General features: G+C 41.1%; 1 protein-coding gene across 1 annotated transcript in view; it reads right to left on the bottom strand.

The window, feature by feature from the left end:
* The window catches only part of LOC136874642 (zinc finger protein 343-like), a 243,509-nt gene that overhangs the window by 172,966 nt on the left and 58,353 nt on the right, over positions 1-12,190 (bottom strand). The window lies entirely within an intron of this gene.

The following is a 12,190-nucleotide window of genomic DNA, read 5'->3' as shown; positions in this document are numbered from 1 at the left end:
GTGGTGATCGAAGCTTGTCGGTGCTCATCGCTGCTGTTGGAAAATAAGTAGAGAAGAAGCAGGAGCCATGGTGTTCGACACTCGCCATCCGGCGAATCTGTAAGTACTGATATCCCAAAACTTTGATCTGGGGACTGGATTAACTTGAAGAAATGCATGCTAACTGAAAGTGGAACTGTTTTTGACCTTTCGAAGCGGAAACATTCTAAATTATATTGTGCATGATCTTTCTAAATTCAAAAGATGTAAGATTTTGGCTATGTTTACGCCTATTAATTAATTCCAAACAAGTTATCTTGTGCTTTTCATCTTGAAATTCAAATTAGATGTAATTGCAAAAACCGATGTTATTCATTGACTGTGGCATTTTTCAATCATTATATTATGGGTGGGTTTATTCTTAATGTCTTTTGATTTTTGGAGTGTGTTAATGGTTCATCCCGGAACGAGGAACGACACCATGTTGCATTAGTGAGCATAAAGCGGTTCGTTTGACTACCGGTACCTCGGTTGTTGATGCGTAGCCATATTATTTCGGTCATGTGACCCCGTTACTATGACAGTACTTGTAAACATTGCTGTGATGGAGCTCTCTGTTATGAGCTAACAGCTGACGGGCGTTCTCTGTAGCGAGGATTATTGGGGGTTGTCAAGGATATGATGTTGACTTGCGATGTGAATGGGAATACTGTTTGGTTAACCGCGAGATTGGTGCTAAGAGTTTAATGTTTATGTCCTTATAAGTTTCGTTCTGCCTGATTATTAATTTCTCAATTAATTCTGTTTCTGAGTATTATCCTTTATGAACTTGTTCTGGTGAAATACTGTATGGAGTTTTCTCTTTGGTGACCAGAGATAGTCTCATAAGAAACCGTTTTCTCCTCTTGTGCTGCAGTCAAGTTTTACTTTCTGTTGCATTAACGCACTGTAATTTGCTAGGTGTAGTTCTGGGATCCCAAGGTCTAATTAAGGGTTTTCTTTACCTTTTTAAAACGAGATCACGCAATTTTACCTTTTATTATTCCAAAGGAATTATATTAATGAAAGACTTTTAAATATTTCATTTCCTATTAAATTATTAATTTCCTTCAAATCGTTTTTATTTTAGTCAGTAGTAACTTATTTTACTTAGTAGTAATTTATTTATCCTTTATCCACCTGACCTTGGCGGGCCCTAGTATTTTCCACGTGTTACTACGACCTTCTATTGGGAATTTCCTTGTTCATACTGCCCTGGGTCGTGCAAATACTATCGTGCTATACCTCCTTGAAAGTACGCGATAACAGAAGTCTATGAGTAGTCTGGATCAACGCCTTGAAGTCCACTTCCTCCTTCAATACCCTGATCCATATCAGGCCACCAAACGTGCGATGGCTCCGGTTTCAGAAATCCCTTGACGAGCACGTCAGTATTGTATTGTTCAGCACTACAACTCGATGAACTGATGAGGCTGCCTGTTGAGATTTCTGAATACTCGTTGATAGGCAGATCCTCTAGCATTCCAGAAGTAAGTCATTCTTTGTAGCCTTCCCTCTTCATTCTTCTGTTGGGGAGTCTATTGGACCTTCCTCTAACAGAACGACATCTGTTGCTTCAGAATAAGCTTGCCCTAAATCCCGCAATATCAATCCGCTGCTAGTTTCTGCATTTTGGTGTTTTGATCCAGGACAATACTCCAACTGATAGCCATAGCTTTGTAAAGTCAAACACCAACGTAGCATTCTGGTTTGTAGGAAATCTAGTAGTGGTTTATGCTCTATCGCAATAGCCGTAAAGCGTCCCCAAAATATATGGGTGAAATTTGTTAACACCAAAAGTAATTGCTAATACGAGGGCAGATTAGAAAATAAGTTGCACTTCCCAGTTATGGCCAATTATTACACCAGCAACACGACTATAAGGACATACACTGTAACGTCACTTTTCCACATAGTTTCCAAGAGACTCCAAGCATTTCTGCGAACGTACAACCAACTTGTCGATGCCGGATGCACAGAAATTTCCTCCAGCGTTCTGCAACCACTCGGAGACAGCGGCCTTCACCTCCTCATCGCTCTGGAAACGTCGACTACCGAACTCCGTTTTGAACTTACCGAATAGATGTAAGTCACATGGCGCTAGGTTGGGACTGTAGGGTGGATGTTGCCAGACCTCCCACTTGAAACGCTGCAGTTCTCTCGTTTGGCGGGCCTTGTGAGGTGTTGCGTTATCGTGCAACAAAATTACACCGGCGCTCAATTTCCCACATCTCTTTAATCGCTTTAGACAACCGGTGCAACGTTTGACAATACGACGCCGCGTTGATCATCGTTCCTTTCGGCATGAATTCCACGTGCAGCAAACTCCCCATGTCAAAGAACACTGTCGCCATAACCTTACCGGCTGAAGGTTGAACCATGGCCTTCCTTCGTTGTGGTGATGAGGGGTGCACCCATTCCATTGATGTTCGCTTCGTTTCGGGGGTGAAGTGGTGGACCGCCGTTTCGTCGCCAGTGGCGATTCGCCGCAGAAACCCGTTGCCGTCTGCGGCATAGCGTTGCAAAAATGCCAGGGAGGATTGGAAACGTTGTACCTTGTGCTCATCGGTGAGAAGACGTGGCACCCATCTTTGACACAGCTTACGATATCCAAGGTCCTCGTGAACAATGGCGAACACACTGCCATACGACATGTTCAGCTGCGTCGCGGTTTCTCTCAGTTTAATGCGCCGGTTGTGGCTAATGATCGCATTCACACTGTTGACTTTTGCAGGGGTCCTGGACGTTGCGGGCCTGCCTTCCCGATGGTTGTCCGTGATATCCGTGCATTCGGCTTCGAATTGCTGACACCACTTTACGATACCCTGCCAGGAAATAGGCCGCTACCCGTACACAGCACTAATTTCACGATGAAGGTCCGTGCACTCCGGGCAATTCTTCCTTTTGGCCCATAGGAATCGGATTGTCGCACGCACCTTATATTTGGAGTGAACGTCCAGTTGACGCGCCACTGCATTTGGCCGCTATTCACACAATACTAGACGAGACACCAGAGCGACCTGCCTAACAGACGTGTGGACAGCGTCTATCCCTTTCTCCGCTGTGCCCACCTTTGCGACACACAACGCGCTGCGTACTTCTCTATAAAATTGTAAATAATTTCGTTCGTATGGCTGCAACGTTCGTGAACTAAATGTGACAGATGCCTCAGATCTATCTGCCAGTCGATGAGAAAATACTCTAATTCCGAACAATTTCGTGGCGTAGCCGCTTCTTTTATATCTTTTAACTTCTCTTCTGTGGGGTGTGTACCAATCACATCTATTCTGAAACTGAGATATTCAAATGAATACGAATTCACATTTCTTCAGATTCAACCATACGACCACACTTTCCAGCTACACAACCACCAGACGTGCTCGATCTTCTGAACCTCGCTTAATAACAATATCATCCAAAAACACAAGTCGTAGAACACCATAAAGTAAATTTTACATTAACCACAGGAAATACGCTGTCAGACTGTTCGGTACTAACATTTCTTCATTCACCGTCTTCTGTAAGTTTGATTCTACTTTTGATTGAATAGCAAATGGTCTGTAACGTTTAAATATTGGTTTGGTGTTCTCTGCGATTAAAATGTGAACACTTCGGACATCATTGCACTGAACAAAATTATTTTTGAAAAACTGAAATATTTGAAGATTCAAACCAATTATGACTCAGCAGTCTGCGCCCAAGATTTTTCATGCTTTTCCTTGAAACTAACCAGAACATCACAAACACCTAATATCTCAAAATTTACCTTTGACCATTTCGGGAGAATACCATCAGGTGGATTCAGAACTCTCTTCCAATTCTATAAACGTCAAAACATTGTTTCACCTATTATCCAGTGTCCACTTCCTGACTCAATTTCCATTTCTATCCAGCACCCATCCAACTGCACTCCCCTCTTATTCCAATTTGTAGACGACCGTATATTGAAAAGGTAACTTCGGTTCGTGGGTAAGAGGACATGCCGTCGGTTTCTGGACAGAAGATGTATGTTTGTTATTATCACGGTATTTCCCGCTTTCTATTTTTTCTCTTTAAGTATGCCCCAGTTTGTTACGGTATCAGCACATCTAATTTTCATGATGGCACATTGCACAAGGATAAAACATGATCTACTTTCATTTAACTGTTCAAAATATTTGTTGTGTTTTTATTCAACTAAAAAAATGGTTATCTTTTAACTCCATTAAAAATGTTGAAGCAGATTCGTCCACGATAGCTTCCTAATTAAACAGTTTGTACAATAAATGAGAGTCCACGTGAAGACAGTGCTTGAGTCGCACGCCTGATGAACTGAGAAAAGAACTGCTTTTTTCCTCACCTCGGAAGCAATACCATTTGCTTCAAAATACAATTCTACATGTTTTGCATACATCTCCCACGATTCGGACAAGCCCGGTATGAACTCACTTAAACATCCAACTGCAGGCTACCAGTAGCAACATGCATCTGAGGCCCATTGTTGCTTTCAGGATTAGATTCGGTCATTTTAATAATCTTACATTTTTGCCACCACTGTTATGGCTTAGCAGTAGGATAACCCAAACTATCATACAATTCAGTGTAATCAACACACATGGAGTCTCATTGTTTTCATCCTTAGAATCCATAGTCCTGGCAGCCCTCTAGGTAGTGGTTCCTGTTGAGACTCCTGTGTTCATCTCTGATACTCAGCATTTCAAGTCAAATCATCTTCAGCATCTGCGGGTTAAGGAGTACCTACTTAAAGAGATAAAGTATTCTGAAATATTTTATTTTCCCAATCTGGGTAAAATGAATGACAGGAAGGATGAGTATGATTCCTAAACATGCAAACTGAACATATGAGCACTTTTATTATAGGCACGTTCACAAAGGTTATTGTAAGTCCAAATCAAATACAGTAAGTCAATGAAATTTTAGGGATGGTCCTTCTGGTAACTACCAGACAGAGAATTACTGTCTTCAATTCAAGATAGTACTTTAATACAGTCTAGCTCGAGCAGTCGAGGAGAGAGGTTGCGTAGCGAAGTGCGTGCTGTAAACATGGTTGGCATTGAACAGCACCGGGCCGCTATTGGGAAATGGCAGGCAAGGCAGAAGAAGGAGGTCAGGAATGGATTGGTGACGGACGGATTGAAAATGAGTGAAGCGGTGCTGGTGGTGACAGTGATAGCAGTGTTACTGGTTATTGGGGGGGTGGAAGTAAACCCAGGCCCAAATACCAGTGGAAAATATAGCACAGAGGATTTGGCCGCACTCAGGGTGGTTGTAAGTGAAGTGATGCAGGAAAAGTGTCAATGGGATAAGGTGCAGGAAATAAAGGACATGATGGAGGAGCAGAGAAGGGAGATAGGGAACATGAAGAAATGGCTTGAAACGAAGACAGAGGAATCGAGCAGGAGAGTGGTCAATAACGAGAAAGAAATTGAGTTATTGAGAGGGGAAGTGAAGCATCTGAAAGACGAGGTGATGAAGATGAAGAAAGAAGCGGAGGGGTACAGGCAGGAGAGATTGAAAAAAGCCATATTTTTATATGGAATTGAGGAAGGGGCGAGAGAGAGCAAGATTGAGCTGATATTTAAGGTGGTGGAAGCTATACGGGATGTTATGAAGGTAAACTTTAGTGAGGTAGACATTGATGATGTAGAGAGAGTTGGTAGAATCAAAGGTCGGAGGCCAATTAGGGTTACATTGTTCTCAACCCTAATGGCAGATTCTGTGTTAAGAAACAGCAAGAATTTACAAGGGCGGAAAATAGGGGTGAAAGGAGACATGGGAAGAGAAGGAAGTGAAAACGCGAAGATCTTGAATAGGCACCTTTGGAGAGCGAGGAACCAGGGGCTAAAGGCCCGAATAAGAGGTCTGAGGTTGGAGGTGACGAACGGGCGATGGGTCAGAGTTCATTCAGTTTCTAAGCTAAAGGAAATGGACGAAAACGAGAGGGCTGAGAGTGGTGAGAGGTCAAGACAAGATGGGAAGAAGAAAGAAGAAAAGAAGAGGAGGAGGGACGTGGCAGGAGAGCAGGGCATCTCGGAAGAGAATGGGCAGTGCAGCCGGGAGACAGAAGACCAAGATAGTGAAGTGGACGGTGAGAGTGGACCGCAAGAAACTGGGAGAGGAGAGTGTAGTGGTGCAGTGAGTAAGAAAGGACAAAGGGAGATGGATTCAGAAGTCCAAAATAGTGAGGGGGAGAGTGGGGGTGAGCAGCAAGAAGAGGTGAGTGCAGGGTGCAGTGGTGTAGCGAAAAAGAAAGGTCAAGAGGAGACAGATAGACAAGAAGGTAAAAAACTTATGAGTAAAGTCAGGAGTAAGAGCTTAAAAGACATATGGGGAAAAGTACGTAAAGGGATGGAGGATACAGAGGGAGAGAGGTCGATAAATACTAGAAGTAAGAATAGAGTGGGAGACCTAGAAGGGAGGGAGGGAAAGTTATAACAATTTTGGAAGATAGGATGTGTGAATATTGAAGGAGTAAGGAGCAAATTAGGAAACAAGAAAGTTAGGGAAGTAATTGAAAGCTTCGATGTTGTGGCACTCTTAGAGACGTGGTTGGAAACAGGGAGGGAGATTGCATGGAAGGGGTTTGAGATAAAATATAAATATAGAAGAAAAGAGAGGAATAAGGGACGAGCACCAGGAGGGATGATAGTTCTAATTAGGGAAGAAATTAGTGAAAGAGTAGAGGATATAGAGACCGATATGATGGAAACCATATGGCTGAGATTGAATTTGGGAGAGAGAGAGGGACGGAGGAAGAAAATAAATCTAGCTTTTGTTTACTGCCATCCTAGTAATTCAGAATATGCAAATAAATATTTTTTTGAAGAGTTATTGGTGGATATTGGTAGGATAAGGGGAATGTATCCAGGGGAGGAGGATATGTTGTTATTTGGGGATTGGAACGCGAGAATAGGAGAACAGAGCCCAATTTATAGTAAGGAGGATGGAATGTGTTTGTTAGAAAGCAGAAGGAGTGAGGACAAAATTACAAATAGTTATGGAGAGAAGCTCCTAGAGATGTGTGCTGTGGGAAACTTGTATATTCTGAATGGGTGGATAGAGGGTGACAGGACGGGGAAATTGACATATGTTACGGAGAAAGGGGGTAGTGTGATAGATATGGTTCTGAGCTCGGAAGGGATGATTGGGGAAGTTGTAAGTATGGAAATAGGAGATTGGATTGAGTCACACCATTTCCCGGTGAGGGTTATGCTGAAAAGAGAGGTAGAGAAGCGTACAATGAAGGAAAATGAGACAAAGGATAAACGAGGGAGGGGTTATAATAAGTACAAATGGACAGAGAAGGTGGGCCGGGATTGGAATAGGGTAGTAAAGGAGGAGTTACATCTTCTGAAATTTGGGTGGGAAGGGGCGTTAGAAGAGAATGATACTGATAAAGCCTTGGAATTGTTGCTACATCCAATAAAGATGATAGCGCAGAAGGTGAAAGCTAGAAAAGGAAATAAGAAAGAGGGAGAAGAATGGTTTAATAGGGAGTGTGAAGGATTGCGGAGGAGGGTGATGGACGCTTTAGGAGAATATAGAAGGAAAGGTGGAAGCCAAGAAAGGGAGTTTTTCTGTAGATTGAGGAAGGAGTATAAAAAGAAAATTTCTGAGACAAAAAAGACGTGGTTAGAGGAACAAATGGAAGCCATAAATAATGACTGCAAGACTAACAATTTTGAGAGAGTCTGGGATAAGATTAATAGAATTATTAAGGGTGGAAGGAATATGGAGAGAACGAGTATTGAGGAAGTGCAATGGGTCAGGCACTTCGAGGAATTACTAGGAAAAAAGGGGGGTGATAGATTGAGAGGTTCGGGAGAAGAAGTAATTTGGAGTAATAGGGGAGTGGCAATTTATGACTTGGATAAAGAAATCACAAGAGAGGAAATCCGGGGAGTGATAAGCAGAGCCAGAGCGAAGTCGGCCGGGGGGTGTAATGGTATAAATAATAAGTTTTGGAAGGAAATTAGTAAAAATGAGATAATGATAGAGGGCATGGTGAAACTATTCAATAGGATATTCGAGGGAGGAAATTACCCTAGGGAATGGGAAACAGGAATTATATGCCCTATATACAAGGGAAAGGGTAGTAGGAACGATGTGAACAGTTATAGGGGTATATCTCTGCTGGATTCTCTGAGTAAAATATATACTGGGGTGCTAGCGAACAGAATAAGTGGGTGGGCGGAAGAAAATGGAATTTTGACAGATTACCAAGGGGGATTTAGGAAAAAGAAAAGAACAGTGGATAATATAATGATAGTAAAGACTATTTTAGAAAAGTATAAGAATATGAATAGAAGTACGGTTTATGTAGCAGCAATAGATTTTGAGAAAGCTTTTGATAAGGTAAATAGAGAGGCCCTACGAGAGAAATTAGGTAGGCTAGGGATTTCGGAGAAGATGTTGAGGGCAGTGGAAGGAATATACAGGGATGTCAGGTTTTGTGTAAAATTGGGAGAAGGGAGAATGAGTGGACCATTGGAGTCCAAGGTGGGTTTAAAACAAGGTTGCAAGTTATCGCCCATACTGTTTATTTTATTTATAAACGATATTTTAGAGGGGTTTGGGGCAGGAAATTGGGCTGTACCGGTAATTAATGGTGTGGAAGTGCCAGGACTGATATTTGCGGATGATGTGTTATTGATGACGTTAACTTCAGGGGCGATGAATAGGGCCTTAGAGTCAGTGATGCTATTTGCGAGGAAATGGGGATTGAAAATTAATGGAAATAAGTCTAAAATATTGATAGTACAGGTGAACAAAAGAAGAAAGATTGAAGGGAATTGGGTAATACAGGGAGAAAGATTGGAACAGGTAAGGAAGCTGGAATATCTAGGAGTTATTTTTAATGATAAAGGAACTTGGAGTGACCAGATCAAAAGAATGAAATATAGAGGCTTGGCAGCCTTAGCCTCAGTCAGAAATTTGCTACTCAAGTTCCCGGGGATCAGTTACAAAACACTGAGACTCGTGTTCAGGTCGGTAATAGTGAGGAGGGTATTATACGGAGCAGAAGTTTGGGGGCTGGATGAAAAAAGAGAGGAACTAAGAAAGATTGTTAGTAGTTTTGCTAAGTTAGTGATGGGCTTACCGAGGTGTACAGCAAATGTAGGGGCGGAATTAATGTGTGGGGAGGATTTGGAATCAGAGGGTGTGAAAAGAATAGTTAGATATTGGATGAATTTAAAAAGACAGGAAGGTGGGAGAGTTTTACAGGCTGCATATGTACAGCAATTTAAGAGCATGTATAAGGGTGGATGGTTAGAAAGAATAAAAGGGTATTTAGAGAGGATAGGATTAGGGCACCTGTGGGGGGAGGTTTGGTCAAAGACAGAAGTGAGAGGGATGAAAATACTGGAAAGGAGAATTACGGATATCCATAGGCAGAAATTATTGGGGGAAAGCAGACTAAGAAATTCGCTGAGTGTTTTGACGAAAATAGAGGAGATAGCAGGGTTGAATATTAGATACGTCGATAGGTCAAATAGATATGGGATGATGTGGTGGCTTTTAGGTCTGCCAAGGAATAAGGGCTGGTTACAGGGCAGGGATAAGACAAGGTGTGTACTTTGTGGAGATGTGAATGATGAGTTTCACTTGCTAAGAGACTGTGAGGGAACGAGGGGGTTAAGACATGGATTATTGAGTGCCGAGCATCGGGAAATACTGGGGAGAGGGGATGAGAACGCAATACTGAGATGGATTCTTAAACAATGGGAAAAAGGGGGTGAATTGAACAGGTATTTTTGTGCGACAAAAAAGGCCTGCGAGAGTAAAATGAAGGAGAGTGAGTTAGAGGGTGGGCAGGGGAATAGGGGGGTAGAATAGTTATCTCTATAAGGGAAGGAGAGAGTAGATTAAAATTTTAATGGTTTAGTGTATATAGGGACTGAGTATTTAGTTAGGGGAGTTAGGTAAGAGGACAGGAGGGCATGGTCTGTCTGTTTTATGATATGTCAGTAATTGTTATTCATTGTAATTTTATTAGGTTATGATGGTAACTATTTGTGAAGGCTGAAATATGGTAAATAATTTGTGAAGGCTGAGACGTGGTAAGGGTGAAGTGATATATTTATTGTGATATTTGGAGTTGACGCTGATTGGTAAGTTTTATGATATGTCAGTAATTGTTATTCACTGTAAATTTATTAGGTTATGATGGTAATTATTTGTGAAGACTGAAATGTGGCAATGGTGAAGTGGTATATTTATTGTTGATGTATATAAGAGAGAGGATAGCATGATAGTGTGGTATGAGATTGAGAGGTGGTATATGAAGCGATGTGTTGGTATTGAAGGGAGCTGTATTAGCTTTTGGTTAGGTAGGAGGTTTATTTAATGCTAACTAAGTGAGTGTTAAGAGGGACAAGAGTTTTGGATGGTAGAGATTGGAATGTGGTGTTGGTGAAGAGATGGTATATGAGTGTTTGGTAGTTTAAGGTGAAGATGGCCTGGTATCTAGATACGATTAAGTTAAGATGTGTCATATTGCTGAAATGAGGTGTTGGAGAAGTGGTGGTATAAAATGGTCGCAGTTATTGAGGACTATGGTTGAAATATGGTGAGAAGCGGTGTTAAGCGGTGTTATCTTTGTAAATCTGAGATGTTGTAAATTTAGATTTAGTGGTGTATTGTGGAAGGTATATGAGGTGGATCGGGAATGGAAATTGTGGGTAAGAGGTGGTATCTGAATCCGGGAGTTTGTATGTAGATGGTTTATTTATTGCTGAATTATTTTAGATTTATCGATTGAAACAAAATGTGGTGTGGGAGAAGTGTTGGTATAGGCGAAGATGGTTTGGTAATGAGATGGTTTAATTTATTGCTGAAACTTTTGGAGTTGGAGAGATGATTGTATTAAGTGCGGGTTGGTAAATGTAGTGTATGATGGATTGAAGGGCGAGTGCGGAATGTTGGTTGTTATGGTTTGGACAGAGAGTAAGTTAGAGGACAATGAAGATGACGTATGTGCTGAATCCACAAGGACACGTAATGAGTGGTGGTTGCGATAGCAAATGTAATGCTGAGCATGGCTTGGGTTTTAAAATGAGATCAAGCATGGCTAAATAATGGGCAAGTTGCAACATGAGAGGTAGTAATGCATTGAAATAAGAGTGGTATTTAAGGTAAGTGTGGAGGGAGACCAGTGTTGAAATTTGATTGTAAGTTATTATGATTTTCTGCTGGGTTAGGATTGTGTTATTTATTGTTGTGAACGTGGAGGACTTTTGTTTGGGTTATGGCTGGTTAGAATGTAAGTGCTGACTGTCGATGTTTTGGTATTGATCGGGAGTATGTCAGGGAAAATGAATGTGACGAAAGTTGCGGTAGGCATAAGGACAAGTGATGAGTTTGCTGGATCCTCGAGCCGAGGACTGCTACAGAATTGTTATCATTTTTGTTATTATTTATTCCTATTATCTCTATTATCATTATTATATTATTATGTATTTAGTTATTATTATTATTATTATTATTATTATTATTATTATATTATTATTATCATTATTTTATTATTATTTTTATTATTATTATTTTTTATTATAATTATTAATATTGTGTCTTATTGCTTTGTGAACATGTAATGGGGCGGAAAGCCTGTTTGTTCATAAATAAATAAATAAATAAATAGTACTTTAATAAAAAATCGACAGTGTCTAACATATATAATAACCGACTGTATTTACTTCCTCTGATTGGACATCAAGGGCTCCAAACTCCAATGATGGATCCAAGAGAAGAAGTCGACTTATATGCAACATCAGCCGTTGAATGCTGTCAAAGTATGGGGAACCCATGCATTCTTCATAGGTGCTGAATCCAATTACCTACAATGTGTTGGCAAAGGCTATTTTTAGACTGGTCCCTTCCTAGATGCATTCCCATTATGGGAGTGAAAAATGGGTGGACTCACTATGCTTTATTCTTACTAGAAGTAACAAATCAGAAATGAGCAAGAATGAGCAACTGCAGGAAGTTGTGTGAAATGAGAAATAAAGCCGAATGTATAAACTGGCTTCAGTGGTGCAGTCAAACTGGGCAAATGGAGGAAGATCATTACCAAGGAGAGGTAAGAGACGTACGAGAATCAGTCTTGGAAGTCTTAATGATAAGAGGGGCACCGTTAAAATTAAAGCAAACCACTGTTAGCTGCATATACAAG

This window comes from Anabrus simplex, chromosome 5 (assembly GCF_040414725.1).
Source record: "Anabrus simplex isolate iqAnaSimp1 chromosome 5, ASM4041472v1, whole genome shotgun sequence".
In the NCBI taxonomy this organism is placed as follows: Eukaryota; Metazoa; Arthropoda; class Insecta; order Orthoptera; family Tettigoniidae; genus Anabrus; species Anabrus simplex.
Note: the sequence above shows the minus strand (reverse complement) of the source record. Positions and strands in the feature narration are given on the sequence as shown.